This window comes from Macaca mulatta, chromosome 9, assembly GCF_049350105.2.
Source record: "Macaca mulatta isolate MMU2019108-1 chromosome 9, T2T-MMU8v2.0, whole genome shotgun sequence".
NCBI classification, from domain to species: Eukaryota; Metazoa; Chordata; class Mammalia; order Primates; family Cercopithecidae; genus Macaca; species Macaca mulatta.
This window is the reverse complement of record NC_133414.1, coordinates 99,447,448-99,472,377: the sequence shown is the minus strand read 5'-3', so window position 1 is coordinate 99,472,377 and position 24,930 is coordinate 99,447,448. Positions and strand designations below refer to the sequence as shown.

General features: G+C 45.2%; 1 protein-coding gene and 2 pseudogenes across 48 annotated transcripts in view; all 3 read left to right on the top strand.

The window, feature by feature from the left end:
* The first annotated feature begins 6,614 nt into the window (after positions 1-6,614).
* Positions 6,615-7,631, top strand: LOC704258 (protein SHQ1 homolog pseudogene; annotated as a pseudogene).
* A 59-nt stretch (positions 7,632-7,690) lies between these two features.
* On the top strand, positions 7,691-8,524 carry LOC144331444 (protein SHQ1 homolog pseudogene; annotated as a pseudogene).
* A 5,459-nt stretch (positions 8,525-13,983) lies between these two features.
* SGMS1 (sphingomyelin synthase 1) overlaps positions 13,984-24,930 on the top strand; it is a 314,409-nt gene continuing 303,462 nt past the window's right edge. For 17 of the 48 annotated variants that reach the window (XM_028853371.2, XM_077945160.1, XM_077945141.1 and 14 more), the window contains exon 1: positions 15,279-15,529. The gene's annotated coding sequence lies outside the window, so the exon portion shown is untranslated. 48 annotated transcript variants of the gene reach the window in all.

Here is a 24,930-nt window from a genome sequence, read left to right as displayed (position 1 = left end):
TATCACCTCTCTTCAGTAACATTTTCACCACAGCTTGAAAGATAAAATCGAAATGTTTAACAATGCTTGATTAGAGCCTATATGATTAGAACTTGCATGGTCTAGCCCAGTGATTCCCAGACTTGGCAGAGTTACCTATGAAACTTATTTAAAAAATACTGATGTCTAGGTCTTAGTCCAGCTCAATTAAATGAGGATATGATGGTGCAACTATACATTCATTAATGTGTTTATCTGATTAAATCTGTCTCACCACCAGACCATAGGCTCTGTGAGGGCAGGCACCAGGGCTGTTTATGCTTTCCAGCATATTTCCAGCACCCAAATCAGTGTCTGTCACCCAGGAGGTGCTCAGTATTTGTGAAGCAAATGAATGAATGAATGGAGTGAAACAGAAATCTCCTCCTCCCCTCTCTTTCTGCCTCCCTGAACCCATGAAAGGGATAAGGAGCCTTCCCTAGTTTCATCCTGGTCTCTCCAGGGCTCCATCACAAAATTGCAGTAGGGATCACAGCATTGCTCCGAGAGAAATCTAACCCACAAGTATGAAATCTGGAAATGATGACAGTGCCTCCTTCTTCACACTCAATCAACAAATTTAATGAAAGTGAAACAGAAGCTGACAAGGAGGCCGACATGACACATACTCTTACTCATGCAGAAATAATAGAAAGACTTTTAAATGCAACTAAAAAAATTAAAGACACTGACAAAGAAATAAAAAAAAAAAAGATTTTAGGAGAGGAGAAAAGCTGGGGGCAAAAAAGCTCCTAACTTTTGATCTAATAATCACATTTGCAGAAAGTCTCTCTTGTGCTGCTCATGGAGCCAGAGTGGTCCATATAATGTTAACGTGTGAATCAGATTATGCAAAAAGAAAGAAATTCTGCAAATTCCAAGGTATTCTTGGGCGTATTCTGGCGTATTGCCCCACCTCCACCCCAGCATCTATATCAACATTTGCAGTGTGAGTACAACAATTAATATTTTAAACAATTACCTTGAGACATTGCAAGTTCTGGAATGTGATAAGAATCTCAGCCCACCAATCCACAAACACCAGAGTGTGGGAAATATAACTATATGTAACTCCACTTAATTTTTATCTCTATACCACTACCACCACCACTACCACTACTACTTATTCTACCTATCTGATGGTAAGCTTATCCTTTTAAAAATCTTGGCATCATTTTACTCACTCATATACAGTATTTAAAAAATTTTGGGTGGGGGCGGGGTTTTGCAAATACTCCCTGGAATTGTCAAGGCTTCCACAGGTGAAGTATTGTGGGGTGGAAGGGCAGCAAGGCCTTTCGTGTCTGGCAGCTCTGCCATTTGGATTCATGGTTTGGGCTTGGGAACCTTTATTAGGCTGCTTATAGTTAGTTACATCTGCTCTCTAGCCTTGCTTTCTCCCTGACGTTGATACTGGAAAGCTGGTATACATCCTTTTCTTTCCCCTCCCTCTCCTTTTTCCAAACAGAATGGCCTTCTAGTGTGGGGTGAAAAGAAGCTCCACTCATTCCCCTTCCTGAGATATCTTGTCTCAGGGAAATATCTTGTCCCAGTTTCTTGGGGCTCAAACTTTGGGAAACAAAGGCAGGAAATCTAACAGGCTTTCTGCTCTCACTGGAGGCTAGGAACACAGGCCAAAACATCTGCTGGAGTGGGGACAGGTTTGAGGGAGAAGAAAAAGGAGGAAAATGAGATATATAGGAATGGAAAAAGAGATTATTCCAACATGTTGTCTTGGAATGACAGCTAACATTACATGCTCACACAGTATGCCAAGTGCTCTGGCAAGTGCTTTATGCGGATTATTATGGAGAAATGCTCACAACCTGAAAATAAGTTGGTATTGTTATTCACATTTTATAGGCAAGGAAACTGAGGCTCCAGGAGGTTTACTCATTTGACTGATGTCACACAGCTAATAAGTAGCAGGGCTCAGATTTGTGCCCAGTTTCCGATTCCAAAGCCCATGCTTTTAACTACTGCAGGAAAAGATAGTGATGTTTAAGATCCTGCAGGATAGGAAAGGGTATGAATCCATTTTAGGACTATTTTTCTAACCATGGGGATTGAAATAAAAAAGAATACAGGGCTTAAGCAATGGTCTCAGTCAATAGAAACATTCAGTCAACCAGGATTCCATGAGGCTTTTCTGGCCTGGCCACTTTTCCCTCCAGCTGTGGTGGTTTCTCCTCCCAGTCCCCAGCTGTGTTCCTGTCTCTGGTTCCCTGAGTGTTGCTCTCACTGTTTTTCTTGGCACCTTTATCCCTGTGGTTCTACCTTTTGATCTTTCTGTTTCTTGCCCCTGGCTCCACTCCATGACTTCTGGTTCATGATGAAGGAACTTATGCTTCAATCTTGCAGTTTTCTTTGAGAGCTAACCCAGTAGACTTTAGCTAGGGCTCATGCCAACGGCCCTCATGGGTTCTTTCATTTTTGCCTGCTAGGTTTCCCTATGAGGCTCTCCAGTGCTCTTTCCCAGCTGCCAGATGCCCACCATGACTAGCCCTCCAAGGTCACTTGGTGAGCATTTAAACACTTAGGTCTCAGCAGTACCCTGGGAGAGGACCAACATCTCCTGTTGCAGCAGGTAACGTCAGTGTCCATATATCTCAAAGCATCTGTAGTAAGAAGCCATGTAGAGAACTGTTCCATTTAATGCATACAGCCAGGCCAGGCAACCCCTTAACAGTGAGAGCTTTTCGCTCACAGGGAAGCCTTTAACAACCATCCGGAGGTGAACAAAAGGTTAAAATTATTGACTTGTCAGACAGACATGTTTTTTAAAAAACAAAAACTGTCGCATTAACCTTGTTGTAGCCCCAGGAGTTATTGAGCCGTGTGTAACTGCTACCACACTCTTTAAAACTACAATGTTCAGTGCCATTAAAATAGCTTGGCCAAAACCACAGATGGGTCACCAAGTTACAAGTGAAAACAGGAAAATAATGGGATGGGTGGGAGTGGGGACACACATGTACAAAAGTGAGGCAATTCAAAGAGAAAATAATGCAAGTAGTTATTATAGAAACACATTGAAATTTGTAAATTTGTCCTTCGAAATTTCTCCCTCCTCTGCCTCACTTCAATGGTGCAAAGTCCCTTCAGGTTCTGATGTGATAATTGATTATTGATCTTCCTGCCTTTATCTACATGGTCTTTCTTTATAATTCCCCAAATCCTATGAAGAGTTAATATCATCCCCAGTGTAGACACGAGAAAATGAGGCCCCAGTAGGTTATCAAACATTTGGACAGGGTCTGGTGGACAGTAAGCTACTTTTCTATTATATGACACTGACTATAGTAGGCCGTAAGGAGTAGATTTAGGGATTTGAGGAAGAGCCCATATATGTAGTTTAATGGCCGGCCTTTTTGTAGTCTTCAAATTAAAACATGTAATGTCTGTCCATTCTGCCTTTATGCAAGGTTGATTAGGGCCAGAGTAGAAAGCACTATAGTTGCAATATAAGGAACTTCTCTTTCCTTTGGCATTTGATAAAAAATTCTGTAGAGCCATTATTCAGGCTGGGGAGTTTTTAAAAATGTTTATGCCTGGGCTGCACCCCATAGCAATTATATCAGACTCCCTCGGTATGGACCCCACGCATCAGTACTTTTAAAACTCCCCAGGTGTTTTCCCTTGTTGCCAGGGTCAAGAACCAGGGCTCTAAAACAGTGGTTCTCAAACTCGAATATGCAGCAGAATCACCTGGAAGACCTGTGAAAACACTGGTTGCTAGGACCCACTCCTAGAGTTTCTGATTCAGTAGGTCCAGGGTGGGTCCCAAGGATGTGCATTTCTAGTAAGTTCCCAGGTCACATGATATTCCTCATCTGAGGACCATACCTGGATAATTGGGGAGGTAAGTTGAGCGAAAGTAAACCCAGTCTATGCTTCTGCTCCCTTTCTTTCTGTTTATGAGGTTATAAGAAGTTTGTGTCTGATTCTCCTCCATGTCTTTCCACAGTGCTAACTCACCCAACAAGAATATTAGAAGAACATCATTTGCTGTGTAAATGATAAATAGTCTGTGAGCATCAGAAGTGTTTTTAAATAAATCAGGCAATGAATTCCATCAGGCTTTGAATGAGTTCTAAGGAGTTTACCAACATTTGCAGTAGGAAAATAAACATCTTTCAAAGAAAATGTATCCTCAAATGTAGTTGTGCTACTCATTCTAACAGCATTTTTAAAGCCTTTGCAATAACTCCTCTTTACTATTTTTAATGAAGTCAAGTTATAAAGTTTGTGGACAGGGAAAAAACCTTGAGCCTATCAGGGTAGGGTTGTCAGATTTAGGAAAACAAACATACACATGCATGCACACAGGAAATCCAGTTAAATTTCAGTTTCAGATAAATAATGAATATTTTTTTAGTATAAGTATGTCCCATGCAATATTTGACAACCCTGATCGGGGATAAACATTGGGATGGGAATAACATAAATGCCTGCTGTGGAGAACCGGGACATACCATATCCATTTCTGTTTTATGGATATACAGAATTACTTACTTGATCTTGTACCTTAAACATTGAGAACTCAACAAACATTGGCTGAATTGATAGAATATGAATACCTAAGATATAAATGCAATATATGAAAATGCTGAGTGATTTCAAAGAAGAATGCTTGATCAACTTAAGATTGCAGTGTCTTTTGATTTAGTTATCCCACTTTGATCATTGTCTAAACCAGCGATTCTCAACTGAGGATGATTCCCCCATACCAGGGGACATTTGGCAATGTCTGGAGATACCTTTGGCTGTCACAAGTGGGTGGGAGAGGTGCTACTGGCATCTATTTGTTTGAGGCCAGGAATGCTGCTAAACGCCTTTTGATGTACAGGACGGCCTCTGGCAACAAACAATTACCTGGCCCAAATGTCCACAGAGCTGGGGTTGAGAAATCCTGGTCTAGATCATAGTGCAGAGGATTTAGCAAATCTTTCACTGAATTTTTTTGGCTGTGTCCTGGAGTGCGTTGGTCTCTCATTCTTCCAGGTGTCAACAGAGGAAAGATGGTTTCTCCTATTATACTGTGAAGGAATGGGTGGAAGAATTTTGATATGCTTCTTCGAAATCTTATGAAACAAGGAAGGTGCTGCTGAGGTTCCAGAAAAGGTGCCAGTCTTCAGTTGCTGCTGTTCTTCCTGTAGTCTGGCCTAGATTTGAAGCTTTTGAGGAGTTCATGCAGGAACTACGAAATTTAGGTGAGTGCACTATATCAATCTCCCCTTCTTTAGTGTGGGAGATATAATTTTTGTCTCAACCTTCCAATTAGTTCTGGCCATCCAGGACTTGTTTGCAAATGGTAATTGGAGGAGGTGCTGACCCAACATGTATTCGTTATTTTGTGTACTACCACTGTTGATATAATACATGTACTTTGTACTAAATACAGCAACAATTAACATTCATAATACATTGAGCAATATCTTACGTTTTCATTTATGTATACCTTTAATGAACTATGAAACATTTTATAGACATATATTCTTATTAAAGAACTAATTAATTCTCACGATACCCATGGGAAGCAAAGTGGGGGTGGGTTATATTATTCCCATTTTACTAGGAAATAATTAAACCTTGCCTGGAGTTACACATTGACTATTTGAAAAGCCAGGAGTAAATTACAAGTCTTGACAATGGTACCATGTCTGCCAGCCAGGGCAGTGTTCTGCTGATGGCACTGATTCATCGGTCCCTGGTTAATGCCCAGGCATAAATGTCTAATTTGAAAATCCTTTTTAAATGTAATGAGGCAGATTGTGAAGGGTGGTTGCTAATTAGAGAAGAAGGATAACATAGCAAGGACATTTCCATTCCTGGTGGTTTACCCTTTTTAAACAAAAACATACCAGTGAAAAGTAGAAAAGAAAATCATACATTACGGTTCAATAACTGTTTACTATGGGCTACTTGGTGCCAAGTCCTATGTTAGGTCTCTGAAAGATGAAAACTAAATATATATCCTTGATAGAAATTTAATATGTAATCGAAAAATCAAGACTTATGTGCAAGAAACATGCAGAGAACTGTAAAAGACATAATATAATCAAGTGCCAAAATGTGTGTATAGGAGGTTTCTGTGTCCTGGAAGGCAGACTTTTTTTTATTTTTTTGAGGCAGAGTCTCATTCTGTCGCCTAGGCTGGAGTGCAGTGGCGTGATCTCAGCTCATTGCAACCTCTGCCTCCTGGGTTCAAGGGATTCTCCTGCCTCAGCCTTCCGAGTAGCTGGGATTACAGGCGCCCACCACCACGCCCGGCTGATGTTTGTATTTTTAGTAGAGTAGGGATTTCACCATGTTGGCGGGGCTGGTCTCGAACTCCTGACCTCAGGTCAGGATCCACCCGCCTCTGCCTCCCAAAGTGTTGGGATTACAGGCGTGAGCCACTGCGCCTGGCCCAGACATCTTTTATTTTAAAAGGGTGAAAGTGGAGAGAGTTGCGTGGCGGGACCGCCGCGGCAGTGAGGGCGAGCCGCGCTGGCCCTTGAGTCCAGTGTGGCGATGCTGACCCTGGCGTTCGACCTCCTCAGCCAGGAGCCGGACTTCCTGACCATCGCAGTCTGAATGCCCTACGCCCGGATCTCTGAGTTCAACGTCTACTTCGAGGGGTCTGACTTCTAGTTCTAGTATGCCAAGCGGTACTTTCTCAAATTAACCCCCCCTGGCAGAATTGCAGAAAATGGAAGTGAGCAAAGGTCCTATGATGCAGATAAAGGAATTTTTACCATTCACCTGCCCAAAGAAACCCCTGGCCAGCATTTTGAGGGGCTGAAAATGTGTTGCTCTTCTGGCACCAGGAAAATCCGGGACAGCAAAACCACCTGTGGAAGAAATAGGTGCTTTGAGATTCCCGAGGAAGTAGTTGACGATGAAGAGTTTGATTCGGAAATTGAGCAGACACCTATGAAGAGGTATCAGAAAGTGCTTTGAATCCGCAGTGCCACTATGGGTCAGAAACTTATGATCAGGGGTGTTTTAGCAGTTACAGGATGAATTGAATGACATTATTAAGGATCCAGATTTCACCCCTGCAGCTGAACGAAAACAGAAGCACCTCGCAGCTGAGCTGGCCAAGTTTGATCCTGATCATTATCTAGCTGACTTTTTTGAAGATGAGGCAGTTGAACAGATTTTGAAGTATAATCCTTGGTGGACTAACAGATATTAAAAAACGACAGCCTTTTTGGAAAAGAGTCAGAAGCAAGAAAATCATGCTGCATTAGTGTCTTTTTCTGAAGAAGAGAAATATCAGCTACAAGAATTTGTCAATAAATCTTTGTTTTTTTTTCTTCAGACGGAGTCTTGTTATGTTGCCCAGGCTGGAGTGCAGTGGCCGGATCTCAGCTCATTGCAAGCTCCGCCTCCCAGGTTTACGCCATTCCTCTGCCTCAGCCTCCCGAGTAGCTGGGACTACAGACGCCCGCCACCTTGCCTGGCTAGTTTTTTGTATTTTTTAGTAGAGATGGGGTTTCACCGTGTTCGCCAGGATGGTCTCGATCTCCTGACCTCGTGATCCGCCCGTCTCGGCCTCCCAAAGTGAATAAATCTTATCTGTTAGACAAGAGAGCTTGTCGTCAAGTGTACTACAGTTTGATTGATATCCTTCTGGTATATTGCTAAGAAACCCATGTCACTGAAAGAGAGAAGGATGTTGAATCTGCATGGAATATCAGGAAACTGAGTCCAACACTATGCTGGTTGGAGACTTGGACTAATGTTCATGATATCATGGTGTCTTTTGGAAGAAGGGTGTTGTGTTACCCACTCTATCGCCATTTCAAACTGGCGATGAAGGCCTACGGGGAGACTATAAAGATATTGCAACTAGGTAAAAGTGCAGTTTTAAAGTGTCTCCTGGATATTCACAACATTTTTCAGGAAAACGACCCAGCATATATACTGAATGATCTCTACATCTCAGACTACTGTGCGTGGATTCAGAAAGTCAAATCCAAAACGTTGGCAGCTCTTGCAGAAGCCTTAAAGGAAGTCTCCCTTACAAAGGCCCAGTTGGGGTTAGAACTGGAAGAACTAGAAGCAGCAGCACTTCTTGTCCAGGAGGAAGAATCTGCATTAAAAGCAGCCCATTCAGTTTCTGGGCAGCAGAAACTTTGCTCCAGCTCTGAGGCAAGTGATTCGGAGGACTCAGACAGCACTGTGTCATCTGGAAACGAAGACTCAGACTCAGATTCAGAACAAGATGATCTCAAAGATAGTCCATCTGAGACAGTCAGTTCTTTGCAAGGTCCCTTTCTTGAAGAAAGTGGTGCCCTTCTTATTGTTGATGGTGGAATATGCACAAACACAGCCATCCAGGAGTCTGATACCAGTCAAGGAAAGTTACTTGCCTCTTGGAGTGTCTGGGCCTCTGATAGAGGAGCTTGGGGAACAACTGAAGACCACAGTTCAGGTTTCTGAACCCAAGGGCACCACTGTTGTAAACCACAGCAATATGCAGGAGAGAGACGGCTGTCAGACACCAAATATTTGACTCTCAAGTGGTTTTATTCATTGTTGAGAAATATGTTAGATTTGGTTTCATTTAGCAAATGAGAATTCCTCATTTTCACTTTGTAATTTTTCTTAGTATATACAGTCAGCTTGCTGCTGTATTTGTGGGTTCCACATCAACCAACTACAGATAAAAAATATTTAAGAAAAAATTGCATCTGTACCAAACATGTATACTTTTTTTTCTTATTATTCTCTACAGAATACAGTATAACAACTATTCCCACAGCAATTACATTGTATTGGGTCATATAAGTAATCTAGTGATGATTTTTTTTTTTTTTTTTCGAGACGGAGTCTCGCTCTGTCGCCCAGGCTGGAGTGCAGTGGCGCGATCTCGGCTCACTGCAAGCTCCGCCTCCCGGGTTCACGCCATTCTCCTGCCTCAGCCTCCGGAGTAGCTGGGACTACAGGGGCCCGCCACCACGCCTGGCTAATTTCTTTTTGTATTTTTAGTAGAGACGGGGTTTCACCGTGTTAGCCAGGATGGTCTCGATCTCCTGACCTCGTGATCCGCCCGCCTCGGCCTCCCAAAGTGCTGGGATTACAGGCTTGAGCCACCGCGCCCGGCCTCTAGTGATGATTTAAAGTATACAGGAGGATATGGGTAGGTTATACGCAAATACTGTACCTTTTTTTAAATCAGGGACTTGACTATCTGAGGATTTTGGTATCCAACTCCCCACAGATACTGGGATGACTTTATGACATTGTTTTTCCATCAGTGAATGTTTATACCTTTTGGTTTCCTTGCTACAACTGTGAAGCTAAAGTTCAAATCACTTTTACCAAATATTTCAAGCTGAAAATAATAGTTCTACTGCCAGTGTCTCCAGAATGTGGAGCCCATTAATATTTTAATTTTAGCTTTACTGAGGTATACTTGACACCCGATAAACTGCACATATCTAAAGTATACAGTGTGTTGGCATATGTATACCCTGTGTAAAACTATCACCGTGATCAGGGTGAGAATCGGACCCATCATCCCCAAGTGCCCTTTTGCTCTAATATTAGTTCGCCTGTCCTAGAATTCTATGCAAATTGAATCATACAATATGTATCCGTTTTTTGGTCAGCCTTATTTTACTCAGTATAATTATTTTGAGATTCATTCACGTGGTAGCATGTGTCAAGAGTTTTCGTTTTTGTGTTTTTCATTGCTGAGTACTACTTCATTGAATGGATTCATTGACCTACTGATGGACACTTGGGTTGTTTCCAGTTTGGGGCTATTATAAATAAAGCTGTTATGATCATTTGTATACAAAAAAAAAAAGGTGAAATTGGAGATGGACCTTGAAATATTAGTAAGATTAAGTGACCAGTGGGAATCTGGGGGAATAGCAGTCAACTAGACAAGAGGGTTAATGAATATAGGTAGGGTTGTTCTTGCTACTCTCTGGAAGAGAGTAACAACTTTGGAGCTCTCAAGTGGTCGTTTCATGGAACTGAAGGCAAAGCCAGAAAGCACAGGGAGAGAATAAATAGAAATGCAGAGGAGACAGAGGGAGACTTTCTGGGTTCCTTTCAATACTCCAGTTCCTGGTTCCCATCTCATCCCGAGCCTCAGCTGCATCCCTGATCTACTCTGGTATCTTCAAATAAATTCCAATTTTTTGTCAATGAATAGGAGAAGCCAAGCAGTTACTGAAGCCAGGAATCCTAGCCAGGAACACAGGAATGAGCACAGAACGTTGAGTATTATCAGATCTAAGCCTCGGGGCCAATACTTGGAATGACCTTTGTTGTCTTTGGCTAGTTTTTTTGGTTAGCCTTGGTTTGGAACCCAGGTTGGCCAGAAGAGTTTAAAGGGCTAAGCGGGGGCTCCTAAGGTCTTGCTTCCTGTTACTTAGGCTACGTGGCTCTGGATCCCATTGAGACAAATTTCCATGGATAGAAACAAAACCCTCCTTGCTTCCAGAGCACTATCTGAACTTTGACTACAGGTTGTTGGTAGTGATACCTATAACATCTCCTATTTAATTCACCAGTTTAGGCTGTGCAGAAGACAGATGAATCTTGAAGAATGACTGTGGAATGTCATAAATGTAATCAGATGGGGACTCCAATTTCAGCTGCTCTCCATGAAGTAGTACCTTTATTGGCGCAGATTAACACATTGGTATGCAGCTGGGGAAGATCTGACATTTGGTATGCACTTATTTACCTTGCTAATGCCTTTTCCTCCATACTAATTTGCAAGGTCCATCAGAAGGGATTTGCTGTTACCCAACAGGGCCAATAGTATGTCTTCCCAGTGTTGCTACAGGCTCCATTAGTTCTCCTGCTCACTGCCATAATAGTCTGAAGTGATCTTGATTGTTCTGACATTCCACAAAACATCACACCGGCCCACTCTGTTGATGACATTATGTGATCATCATTGGATCCCATGAGCATGAAGTAGCAAGTACTTTAGATGCCTTAGTAAGACGTATGCTAGAGGGTGAAAGATAGACCTACAAAAATTAAGGTGGTGGGAGAGGCCCGCCTTCTCAATGGTGAGCGATGGCTACTGCTGAAAGGTCCACTGAATAAAACCACATTTTTTTAAATATATATATTTTTATTATTATTATACTTTAAGTTTTAGGGTACATGTGCATAACATGCAGGTTTGTTACATATGTATACTTGTGCCATATTGCTGTGCTGCACCCATCAACTCGTCAGCACCCATCAACTCGTCATTTACATCAAGTATAACTCCCAATGCAATCCCTCCCCCCTCCCCCCTCCCCATGATAGGCCCCGGTGTGTGATGTTCCCCTTCCCGAGTCCAAGTGATCTCATTGTTCAGTTCCCACCTATAAGTGAGAACATGCAGTGTTTGGTTTTCTGTTCTTGTGATAGTTTGCTAAGAATGATGGTTTCCAGCTGCATCCATGTCCCTACAAAGGACACAAACTCATCCTTTTTTATGGCTGCATAGTATTCCATGGTGTATATGTGCCACATTTTCTTAATCCAATCTGTCACTGATGGACATTTGGGTTGATTCCGAATCTTTGCTATTGTGAATAGTGCTGCAATAAACATACTTGTGCATGTGTCTTTATAGCAGCATAATTTATAATCCTTTGGGTATATACCCAGTAATGGGATGGCTGGGTCATATGGTACATCTAGTTCTAGATCCTTGAGGAATCGCCATACTGTAAAACCACATTTTAAATCAGGTAGTTTACCTTCTAAAGGTAGAAAAGTCATTCATTTGGAACCAAACCACTTACTTCAGAATAGCTGTTCGGGCAAGTGAAGCATTTGCCTCAGTATTTGCTCTTAGTATTATTTTTAACATGATTTCTAATGACAGATTGTGACTTGGAGGTGATTCATTTTTGTTTCCTAGTTGTCTTGACAGCAACCTAATTCATGATATTCTGTGTACTTGAGAATCCAAAAATTTTGCAATCCAACAATATGATGTTTATTAAATTTTTCCTAAGAAATACACTGGTAGGCCAGGCACAGTGGCTCATGCTTATAACCTCAGCACTTTGGGAAGCTGAGGCCAGTGGATTACTTGAGCTCAGGGGTTCAAGACCAGCTTGGGCAACATGATGAAACCCCCTCTGCCCAAAATATAAAATTTAGCCGGGCATGGTGCCTTGCACCTGTGGTCTCAGATACTCAGGAGGCTGAGGGTGGAGGATCACTGGAGCTGTAGAAGTCAAGGCTGCAGGGAGCTGTGATGGTGCCACTGTACTCCAGCCTGGGTGACAGAGTGACTCTGAAGAAAAAAAAGGGCACTGATAAAAATTCTTTAGGACTGGATGGACTGAAGAGGGAGAATTATTTTTATTAAAAAAAATTTTTTTTGGTTACAAATAATAGTGACTTACGGACCATAACTAAATAAAATTTCAAGGAGGGGCAACGCTCTTAAAGTCACTTCACTCAGAGTTTACTTTTACTGCTATGGTCATTTTTTTTTAGATTTCTTTCTGTATTTATTTATGCTTTTATTTTTTTATTTTTTTGAGACGGAGTCTCGCTCTGTCGCCCAGGTTGGAGTGCAGTGGCCAGATCTCAGCTCACTGCAAGCTCCGCCTCCCGGGTTTACGCCATTCTCCTGCCTTAGTCTCCCGAGTAGCTGGGACTACAGGCGCCCGCCACCTCGCCCGGCTAGTTTTTTGTATTTTTTAGTAGAGACGGGGTTTCACCGTGTTCGCCAGGATGGTCTCGATCTCCTGACCTCGTGATCCGCCCGTCTCGGCCTCCCAAAGTGCTGGGATTACAGGCTTGAGCCACCGCGCCCGGCCCTTATGCTTTTATTTTTATGTATGGTGTATTTATGACTTTTTCCTCTCTGAATTATTTTATGAAACTGAAATTAAAGTGGAAATACTTCTATGCCTTGCTTTTTTCCATGTGCTACATATCTCCTCCTAAAATTACTCATGAAAAATTTAAAAGGATTTTATTATGAAACATTTCAAACATACAGAAAATTAGAAAAAACATTATGCCAGTACCCTAGACACACCATTTACATTCAAGAAGTATTAATATTTTGAAAAATTTAGTTATCTTGCAAGCGAGAGGTGGGGTGCATTTTAAAGTACATCAAAGACCAGACGCTTACTTGAGTTTCAGGAAGTCCAAAGCACGTTCTGGATAGCACTGGAGAGAAACCAACACGGGAGAGAAACCAGCCAGCAGTTTTCTGGCACTCCCTTAGTTTGAAAAAATTTACATCACAAGAAAGCAAGCCTTCCTTTCACCTTTTAGGTGCAAACTGACAAAAATAACCAAGTAGGGCTACTATACTTCAGAGCCTTGCCCCCAGTAGATACTCAAAACATGCAGTTGAACTGAATTTCAGTTATTTTAAAGCCGTACTTGACAAACGTATGTGACAAATGTCCCTTCCTAATTTTCCTGAGAAGAGCAGTACTATGTCTTGAAGGCTAAAAAGCCAGAGGAGCCAGGAGTGGAGGGTGCAATAAAATGCCTACATTGGGGCAGATTGCCTCTTTTTGAATCCCTGACTCCTCACTGTGCTTTGGGGAAAACCATGGAAATTTTCACTGCCCAGCTTATTAAAATAGACTGCTTAGCTGAAATATAGAGGCGTCCATGACAACTACCTGGAGGGCTTTGTTAATCAGATTGCAGGACCCCACCCTCAGCTGCTGGTTCTGTAGGTCTATGTGGGGCCGAAAACGTGCATTTCTAACAAATTCTAGGGTGACAGTGACGCGGCAGGTCCCGAGACACCAGGAAACCCAAGGGACTGGAGGCAGGCCCTCAATAAATGTTCACTATGAACATCAGCACCATCGAAGCTGCCCACCAGCAGGGGCCGCGGGGTATGCGCCGCAGGGAAGAGCACGGCCTCTGTCCAACGTCCCTGCCGGTACATCACTCCTCTGCAGGGACTAGGTTAGAACCGGGAGGCAGCCGGAGTAGAGCTCTCGCTGGATAACGGAAGAGGACTCCCTCGCCAACTTCCGCCTCTGGGGAAAAGCTGGGGCCCTGCGCCAGCGGAGTTCTGCTGTCTCAATTTCGCCGCAGTTTGCTTCTGGCCCGGGCGAGAACCTGTCCTCTGGGCAAGCCAGGAGTCGGTGCAGGACTCCCGTACCCCAAGGCGAGGCGGAGGCAGGTGCCGAAAGGAGGCCAGACCACGGCACCCGGAGCCCGACTGGAGGGCGTGGCGGGGGAGGACGGCGTTCGCTCCCGTCCCGGCAGCTCCCGGGTCGGTTCCGAGCGCCCGCGGCCCGATGGCCCGGCGGAAGATGGCTGCCCGGAGCGCCGCGGACAGTCACGTGTCACGCCGGGCCCGTCGCGCGCCCCCTCCCCCGCTCGCCAAGTCCCCGACCCCGCGGGGGGGACGGCCTTGGGCTACCTCTAGGCCACCGAGGTGCGGCGCGGGCCGGCCACGCAGGGCGGGCGTCGGGGCGGGAAGGTCAGCTCTCCCCGCTGTCCACCCTAACTTGGCCGCTGGGGCTCCGCTCGGGGAGCAGAAGAAAACCTTCGGGCGACCCGCACCAGGTGGGGCTACTGGGCATGCGCGGGCTCTGGCCCCGGCCTTGCCGCTCTCCGGGTTTTCGCCGCAGCTCGGAGGGGCGGCGGGAGGTGGGGCCCAAGCGGGGCGGGGCGGCTCTGACGCACCCGGAGTTTTCACCTCGGGCGGTTAGAGCTCTTGCACCTCCCTTACGCTCCCAGGCGTCGCCCGAGGCTTTATTTTTTGTTGTGGGAGGAAGATGAGTCTATGGTTAGAGGTTTGAAAATGGGCCTAATAGTCAGGTCGGCCGTTTCCTATGAATGATCCATCAGGCGTTAATCCCAAGTGTCGCAGCCCTTGGGCTAGGTGGGAAAGAGAATCCAGGAGTAGTTCGCAAACTCGTGCCTGGCTTCCAGCAAGCTGAGTTTGCGTTCCCTGATTTGTGACCAGCTCTAGCGGCTCCCGTCTCCGGCCCTGCCCCAAGGGATTTACCGTCCCTGATTGTAAAACCTGACTCCCGCTCGGCCTTACTTAGTGGGCCCCTAAAAACGCTAGGGAAAGCGCCCGCCTTCTCCGTTTCCCATTACTTGAAAGTAAAATTCAAGGGGTCCAAACCGCAACTGTCCCTTGGTTCGGGGGTCCCGCTCGGTCCCGGGAGGAGTCCCCTGCGGACCCCGCCCGGCCGTCCCGCCCACCCCGGCCGCCTCGAACACCCGGAGGAGCGGAGTCGCGTGGCGCGGGAAGCCGGGCCGGCTCGGGCCGCGGACTGGGCATGCTCGGCAGCCCGGGAGGCTCGCGGTGTTAAGTCGGAAGCGTTCGCACCAGCGGGGCAGCGGCGGCGGGCGGCGGGCGGCGGGCAGGTCGGGAGTGAGAAGGACTGGCTAGGGCAGACTGCTCTTCCCTCGCGCCTAGGGAGCCGGTCGGAGAGCGCGATTGGGGTGCGGAGCCCCGACGCTGCCCTGCCCCGGATTTCATTCCGCGGCAGGGGGCTCCGCGAGCGGAATTCCGGCTGCTGCCGCGACTCCAGTGCAAGTGAGTCGTGGGGACGGGACAGAGAGCCGGCCTCGCCATCGCGGGGGCCGGTCGGACACCTGTCTCGCGGGTCCGGCCTTATGCCGGGGAGCGGCGGGCAGGCTGCCCTGGGGCGAGGGGGCGTGAGCGCAGCCCGCGCGGTGCCGCGCGCGTACCTGGCGGGCACTCCCCCAGAGCTGCTGCTCCTTGGGGGTGGGCACAGCAGGGAGGTCCGGCGGCCGGGATCCGGGCTCGGAGGGGGCGGGCCGCCGGCGTGGCTCCCCGGCTAAGTTGGGGCGGGGAGGAAGGAGGAGGCGTCAGTGGGCATCTTTTAAGAGCTACTGCGTGCGGGCTGGAAGGCTGCCTAGTGTCGGATTGGGGTGCTCGGGAGGCGAGGAGCCTTTGGGCAGTGGCCCACCGGGGGTCCGGAGACCCCCCCCAGGGGCCGGCTCCAATCACGGCCCCACCCCCACAGCCTAGGTGGCGGTGTGACAGTTGGTACCTTCGGGCCAGATCGCAGCCGGCCGGCCAGGCGCCCACTGTTTCGGGATCCCCCCACAGTGGCCCTTCGATGCCCCCTGACGACGAAACAGGTGGGACTCCCCCTCCCCGAGGAGAGGGCTTCTCCCCAGGCCGCGTAACAGCCCCCCAGGCCCGCGGGCGGCTCTGAGACCCCGCAGGGCTGCCCCCGCTGGGCGGGGACGTTTAGGGGCAAGGCCTGGAGGGGCATCGGCGCAGCCCAGAACTGGACAGTCTCTCCAGGACACGGCTTTTCCGTGACAGAGGGGGTCTGCGCTATCCCCCAGCGACGTGTCAAGGGCAAAACAGCGGCAGCAGCGGCTGCCTCTCCCACCGTCTTAACCCGAACTCGGGCTTGTGGCATCCTCCCGTGAGCCGGGTAGAGTGCCATAGTCCAGCTAACGGATTCAGCCTGGAGCGTTCTGGTGAATGCTGCTTTCCTCTTTGGTGCCGCGAAGTAGAAATCGGGAGGAGGGTTGTCATGGCCGGAGGGAGCGAAGAGAATCCAGGCAGGTGCTTCTCAGATGTTTCTTTTCACCTTCAAACAGTACAGACTTCAGCGGTACACGCTTGCGAAACCAAGTGAAGGCTGCTTTCTGAAAGGGAAGTTTATTTTCTATGTTCTGGGGCCTGTCGACTATTTTAGTTCCCTTGACATTTACCTTCCTGGACCTTTAAAGCTGTTTGGACAGGTTATTTTGCTTTCAGGTTTGGGGATGTTTCTGGTTGGTTCCCTGGATGTGGAAGTGGCGAATGTCTGATGTGCTGTACTGTGAACTCCCCACGCTTCCTGGCACTGGGGGTTGAACATTCAGGGGGTACTGAGTGGGCCGAAGGAGAGGAGTGGGACTGGTGACGTAGGAAGGCGATGGGAGTTGCCTAGAGCTGCCCAGATGGAACGGGGTTGGTGGCTGTTTTGGCCTGTGCAGAAGGGGAGAGGGCGGGGCGTTTCATTGGTCGGGGTGTGAAATGTCCACGGGCTAAGGCAGCGGGGGATGGGTGCCTGTCTGGTCAGTGCTCCAAGGGAAGCCCAGGGATGTTTGGTGATTCAGCAGGTGGCAGCTTTCCAGCTCTGAAGACATGCCGTGGCCAAGCAAAGAAGCAAGCAAGCAAGCAAGCAGCAGCCTGTGCCTGCTGTCGGAGGCGCCAGCTTTGGGGGAACCTCCAGGAGCTGCCTTCTGCCTGTGGCAGCTCACTTGCCTTATCTTGCTTCCTGTTTAGCTCTGGAGGCCCTGGTTTTTCGAGTTTCCTTACTGCGCCTCTTAAAATATACAGCAATATATAGCATGTTTTTGAGTCTCTCCATCTCTGTGACCTGCTGGGTAGCAGGGTGGTGGCCACTGCCGCCATGCAGTTTAAGTAGTTATTCTGCAGAAAGTGATAGTGATATGTAAAGCAGTGAAGTGGCCTTTCCTTCCATTTCTGCTTCACAGAATAGAAATTTATGTTTTTAGTAAAATAATAAGATATATTTCTGCAATTCTTCGGTGATGATAGTGAGCTATTTGAAATATCTGGAAACTTTTTAATAAAAGACATTAACTCCAGAGATGTATTAAATTGACATCAGAGGGACACGGTTATTAAACCAGTATCTTACTCACTGGAGGATTTCTAGCATCTTGCACAATGTCTTAGCACTCAATACATGCCTCTGCAGCTGAAATTTAAAAAAATTCTTCATAACAGAAGAGTTCACCAGTATTCACCATGTTCATCAACTATTTTAAAGTCTGTATTAATATGGTTAGAATAAAATATATGCATCAATGCCTTTGCACATTGACATTTAAAGAATGTTTATGTTTTCATAAGACATGATTGCCTGTGTTGACCATAGACATTCAATTTTAGCTTGAAAACTTGATTCTTTTACTTTTCTGGTTAAATTTATTAATTTTCAAACTTGTGGCAGATCCTACATTTCAGCTGGAAAAATGGTGTGCTTTGTTAACATATGTCATGAAAACCAAACGGATTCCTGACTCCTAAGTATAGCCATCAGTTTTGTTTGTTTTTCTTTTGAGACAGGGTTTTGTTCTGTCGCCCAGGATGGAGTGCAGTGGTACAATCTCGGCTCACTGCTGCCTTGAACTCTACAGGCTCAGGTGATTCTCTTACCTCAGCCTCCCAAGTAGCTGGGACTACAGGCACGCACCATCAAGCCCAGCTACTTTTTGTAGACATGGGTTTTGCTATGTTGCCCAGGCTGGTCCCAAACTCCTGGGCTCAAGTGATCCTACCGCCTTGGCCTCTCAAAGTGCTGGAATTACAGGTGTGCGCCACTGCACCTGGCAGAATTTTTTTTTTTTTTTTTTTAACTAAAAAGTGCTCCTGTTGCATGTCAAATGTGCTTCAACTTACAAAACTTCATTTTATACATAACATTTCAGGAAAACTCTGAAAAATGCTGCTATAGAAAAGCTGAAAGAGCATTTTGGGAATAAAAGTTCTGGATTGTTTGCACACAGGGATCAATGCCCTGGTCTTTAGGAGGGAGGCATGAGTGTGCTGCCAGTTCATTCTGCCCTTTACCATCACTATCTGTTCCTTCCTCCAATTGTTTAGGTATTTCTTCTTCCCCTAAAGATGTACTTTCTTGGCATGAGCTTGCTTTTTAGAGCAATCCTGTCAGAAGAATCTGTTGCATTTTCTTACACAAATTTGATCAGTGGTGATTTTTATTTTTTGATTGCCACATACACTTTCCCACCACTTCATATGGCAAACTATTCAGTGGCTCTTGGAAAGAGCTGTGGCCCTTGTGTCCTTGTGGGGGTATAACATGTTATAGATGGCTTTGCCTTTTTTGGATGGTAGCTATAACCATAACAGTCTCTTCTGGAAGAACTTTTATGACATCCTGGGCTTCAAGATTTTTGGCTTTCCTATTAAAGGCTTCTGGTCAGGAATATAAATGGCTATTTCTTCTCTCCAAGAGCATCCCTGTAAAGGTTGTTACCTCCATTAAGCTACCCAGTCACAAGAGGACCTTATTTTGGATCAGCCCACTTGGATGTGGGAGTTGGGAGGCAGCATTGGATGTTGGGGAGGAGAGAGTGAAGAAAGGGAGAGAAGGGTGGGCGGAGCCCCAGGAAGGTAGCTTGGTTTTATAACTGTGACTTCCGGGATTCAGTAAAGCTGCATTGAATGGTGATGATGAGTAAGTGTGGTTCAGGCTCCGCTGGAATGCTTTGCTATTCTCCCAGTCCTCAGTCTCCACAGATAAACACAACACACACATGCAGTCGCACACAGATCCACAGACACAGAGACTCACACAGACAGCAAAGAGAAAGACACGGAGAAACAGACACACACACTCTGCCAAAAGCCAAGAGCACTAGTGTCATTTTAAACTAATATGTCAAAAGGAAAATCCAGGGCTCAGTAGCAGGTTTGATTTTGGGGACCTGAAATCACCCCAAGCTGGTATTGAGAAAGATTCCCTTCCACTCTCAGTGACAAGCTGATCTGCCCCCTTAATGATGTAAAGCCACGGGGACTTTAACTGAAGCAACCATTATAGGTAAATGCAGGTGAGTGGAGATTTAGAGAATTTGGGTGATTTACCTTTTAGACTCCTGGTGCTGAGAGCTGAGCTCACATTCCAGTTCTTGGCACAGGATCCTCACTGTGCAAAAAAGCCCCTTGCTTGTTCTATGTTTTTCTCCTTCATTCCCCTCCCACCCCACCCCACCCCACCCCACCCCACCCCACCCCACCCCACCCCAGGCCCCTCTCCCCCAGAGGAGCCTTCTCTCCAGTGCAGGATATGTTCTTGTATATGTCTGTATCCTTGTTAAAGATGTTGAGTTATTTTGTTTGTTTTTAGTTTACATAAGTGGTTCTATGCTATAGATTTCATTCTTTTTTTATTCAACGCTAGAGCTTTTATTATGGAAATTTGCAGGCATTCATAAAAGTCAAAAGAACCTTAACATTTTATTTGTGAGATCCCTGTTAGTGTAGGTTTATCTAGTGCATTGCCTTGACTGCTGCTTTGTAGGGCTGGTCTTTTGTGTGTCTCCTACTTTTACGTACCCATTTCCCTAATGGTAGATGCTTAACTCACCTCTACTCCTGCTACCACTAGCAAACATCCTGTATGCATTTTCTTTCTTTTTTTCTTTTCCTTTTTTGTTTTTTTTTCTGAGACAGTGCCTTGCTCTCTCGCCCAGGCAGGTGTGCAGTGGCGCGATCTTGGCTCACTGCAGCCTCCGCCTCCTGGGCTCGAGAGATTCTCCTACCTCAGCCTCCTGAGTAGCTGGGTCTGTGTGCATTTTCTTAATGATCGGGTTGAGAATATCCCTAGGGTAGTGGTTCTCAAAGTATGGTCCACACCTGGCAGCATCGGCATCAACTGTGAACTGTTAGAAATGCAGATTCTTGGGTCCCAACATTCTAGACTTCCTGAATCAGAAACCCTAAACTGTGCTTCAGCATGCCCAGGCTGGAGATTCTGATACATGGGAAAGTTTGAGAACCACTGCTCTAAGGGTATATACTTAGGAGAGGGATGGCTGAGTAATGGTGCACAAACAATCTGTTTTTACTAAACACTGCTAAATTACTCTGCAGACTTGCTCAGCTGCTTTCTACTCCACATCAGTGCACAAGGGTTCCTGATTCCCCATGTTCTTGCTCAAGTTTGTTATTAACCAGCTTTCTAGTTTTACCAATGTTTGGTGGCCATAAAGTGGGATCTCATTTTTTTTTTGTGAACTGATATGATTTCTTAGTGAATTTGAACTCTTTTAATATATTCGTCAGTGATTATAATTTATTTGACTAGCCATACTTGCTTTTCCTAATGTGTTGATTTGCAGACTTTTTTTGATATATTCTAGATGTTAATCCCATCCTGTCATCTGTTTATCAACTTTATCAATGGTAACTTTGAGACATTTTTAGTTTTAATATAGCCACAATCCATTAATTTTTGCCTTAGGTTGCACTTTAAGAGTCTTAAGATGTTCTTCCTTACCCCAAGATTACGAAGATATTCTGTATTCTGTCAGCTTTCCAGTTTTACCTTTCACATTGAGGGCTTTATTCTCTTTGAGGTTCATCTTTGTATATGGGAAAACATAGGAATCTCACATTATTTTTTTCCTTTCCATTTTGTGAGATAGTTTTCCTAAATCATCTATTAAACAATGTATTCTTTCCTTCATATAGTTTTGTGGAGCCACTTTTATCATACCTCAGGTCCCCACATACACACATTAGTTTACTTTTTCAACTTTATTAGGAGTTATTAAGGCTGGGCATGGTGGCGCATGGCTATAATCCCAGCACTTTGGGAGGCTGAGGTGGGAGGATTGTTTGAGTCCAGGAGTTCAAGACCAGCCTGGGCAACATAGAAGGACCCTGTCTCTACTGTTGGGGTCCGCATGTTTCCTAAACAAAGGAATGAACACACAAGACAACACAAGACAAGACAAACATGGCGGCTGCCTCGAATGGCGAGCTCTGCTTTATTTTATACAGTTGTTTGTGGAATGTTGCCAAGTCACAAGACACATTGTTGTTTTTCTGACCTTTCCCTGACTTTCTGGATTTTCAAGATATTTACACATAAACAAGCCCCCAGGGTCTGCTGTTAGCAGCTGGCTCCTTTGTTCTCCCTGTTTGCAGGGAAGGAATGCCCTGCTTCTTTGCAAGAGCAGGACTTATCGGGAACGCCCTGCTTCGTTTGCAAGAGCAGGGCTTACCGGGAACGTCTCGTTTGCAAGCACGTAGTCCTCTACACTCTACCAAAAAAAAAAAAAAAAAAAAAAAAAGCCAGTGCCAGGCACAGTGGCTCACACCTGTAATCTCAGCATTTTGGGAGGCTGAGGCAGGTGGATTTCTTGAGCCCAGGAGTTCAAGAACAGCCTGGTCAATACCCTGTCTGAACAAAAAATACAAAAGTTAGCCTGGTTAATTGGTGTAGTCCTACCTACTCAGGAGGCTGAGATAGGAGGATTGCTTGAGCTCAGGAGGCAGAGTTTGCAGTGAGCCCAGACTGCATCACTGCACTCCATCCTGGGTGACAGAGTGAGACCCTGTCTCATAAATAAATAAATAAAAATAAGAGTTGTAACTTATGTGTGTAAACTAAATCCATTCAAAATGTACAGCTTGATTACTTTTGACAGATGTACATATCTGTGAAACCATCACAATGAAGATACAGAGCATTTTCATCACCCCAAAATTGCCCTCGCACCCCTTTGTAATCCATCCATCCCTTTGTCCCCAGACTTAAGCAACCACTGATATGCTGTCACTGTAGATTAGTTTGTGTTTTCTAGAATTTTATATAAATAGACCATACACTATAGTACCGTTTTGTGTCTGGCTCCTTTCATTCAACATATTGATTTTTAAAAATCTTTTAAAATTATGATAACATACACATAACATAAAATTTATCATGTAACCATTTTAAGTGTATAATTCAGTGGCATTAAGTACATTTACACTGTTGTCACCACTATGCATTTCCAGAACATTTTTTATCACCCAAAACTGAAACTGTCCCCATTACATGCAACATACTGATACCAGTCATCTGTCTGTTTCTATGCCCACACCCACATTTTGTTTATTATAGCTTTGCAGTGTGTTTTATATGGCAGAGTGAGCCCCTACTTTTCTTTAGACTTTGACTTGGTTATCTGTGGATCTTTATACTTCCATATGCTTTTACTTCCAATGCTTTACTTTATACTTCCAATGCTTATTAAGTTCTCAACAAACTTAGGAAAGTATGATGGGCGTTGCATTGAATATATAATATGATTTTTCTGTCTAATATTGTAAAAGTTTCTGTCTTACTGTAATTCTATCCATGAACATGGTCATCAATTCATCTTTTTAAAATGCCTTTTTAATAGAATTTCAAATTTTCTCTGTTATGATAACATTTTTTATAAAGGTTGCTTTGAGGACAATTTGAATCTTGGCACCTCAGTCCCCACATTAGAGGGAGGCTAATAGGGGTTTTTGGGACAGATCTTTTAAAACCTTCCTTCATTCATCAACCTGTAATGGCATTGGTGAAATTACTCACCACCGGTAGGACCAGGTTCCTCTTTCCTGTAACTGGGATAATAACATCCCCCTTATGGAGGCTGCTGAAGGGTTTAAAAGATAATGTAGGAGATGCTTGGAGTACAGATCTTGAAACAGAGTTGTTGCTTAGGTTATGTTGGTGGAATATCTCCCCTAATGCTGGTTTTGAATAGCATAAACTGGCTGGGTATGGTAGTTCACACCTGTAGTCCCAACACTTTGGGAGGCCGAGGTGGGAGGATCGCTTGAGCCCAGAAGTTTGAGGCCAGTCTGGGCAACACGGTGAGTCCCTGTCTTTACTAAATAAATAAATAAATAAATAAATAAATAAAGGTATCCAGTTGTGGTGGTGTGCACCTATAGTCCCAGCTACTTGGGGCGGGGGAGGGGGACGCTGATGTGGGAGGCTCATTTGAGCCTGGAGGTTGAGGCTGTGATGAGCTATGACCACGCCACTGTACTCTAGCCTGAACAACAGAGCACGACCCTGTTTCAAAAAGTAAATAAAATAAATCTCATAAACTTAATACTTTTATCTGTTTTTAAGGGTTGATAATAAAGAAAAGCCAGAAAAGCAAAGTAAATTAGCCAGCCAGTGAAAGTGTAATGCTAAGTCTACATTTGCAAGCCTATGTTTCTGCCTAGTTTTGTTGGGTTTCACAAAAAGTATGGGTACTTCCAAAGAATTTTACAGTCGAGTGGGGAAGAAAAGGCTAATATACAAGAAACAATTAGGGAACTCTATGTGACAGATGGTATATAATTAGGGGTGAAGTGGTGCAGTGCCAGGGGAGTTACGAGAGGAGAGAAATCCTGCTCTGTGAAGTTTTGATGTGGCTTGGGTGGAACTAGTTTGGGGAGCGGGGAGAAGGGGCTGGAGAAACCAAGTAGAATTATCATTTCTGTTGGAGGCCTTGAGGGCCCAGTATTGACTCTCATGACAGTGGATATTGTGCCCAAACATAAGTATCTCAAAATCAGTGCTGTGGGATTAGTGATAAATAGTTAGAAGATGCCTAGATAAGCAATAGCTCTTACAGTATAGTCGTGAAGAGCACTGACCCTGGAGCCTGGGTTTGGATCTCAGCCTCATCATGTAGAAGCTGTAGGACCTTAGGCAGATTATGCAAACCTTCTGTGCCTCAGTTTCCCCAGCTCTCTGGTAGGTGTCATAACAGCAGCCATCTTACAGGGTTGTTGTGGGGACTATATTAAGTTAACATTTATAAGGTACTGAGTGCCTGGCATGGTAACCACAATGTAAATGTTAGCTGTTATTATGACAACTTTTGTTAATATTCGTTACATTCCCCCTGTACCTCTCTTGAGGCGTGTGAGGCTTTATGCCCCAGAATTGGATGGCTTTTTCCAGAAAGACCTGGTTGGAGGCTGTACGGATTTATAGAATGGGCTTTTTCCACGTGTGGGCAGGCATTCAGGGCGCTCAGGTTGCAGACTGAGCAAGTAAATGCTGAAAGGACAGTGGAGCCAGGTGCATTCTCTGTCATTCCTGGATGTCCTCACTCAGGGCTCTGGAATTGAGTGGGGAGAAAAAGTCAGGTGGTAAGCATTCAGGAAGCAGATTTTATTTTGCTGTATTCCTAGTTCTGATTAGACCTTTTGGCAGAGATGTCGGAATTACAGGGATTCACACGTGTTGATGGCTCACTGCATGCCAGACACTTTCTAAGTCCTTGACCCAATGAAATGGATATTGTCATTATCCCTTTTTTGAAGACGAAGAGAGTGGGGCAGAAGTAATTTGCCCAAGAAAGTAGGAAAAAGAACGCCCTGGAGTTTAGTGTTTGGGGCCTTTCCCAGGTGGCAGAAATAACAGAAGT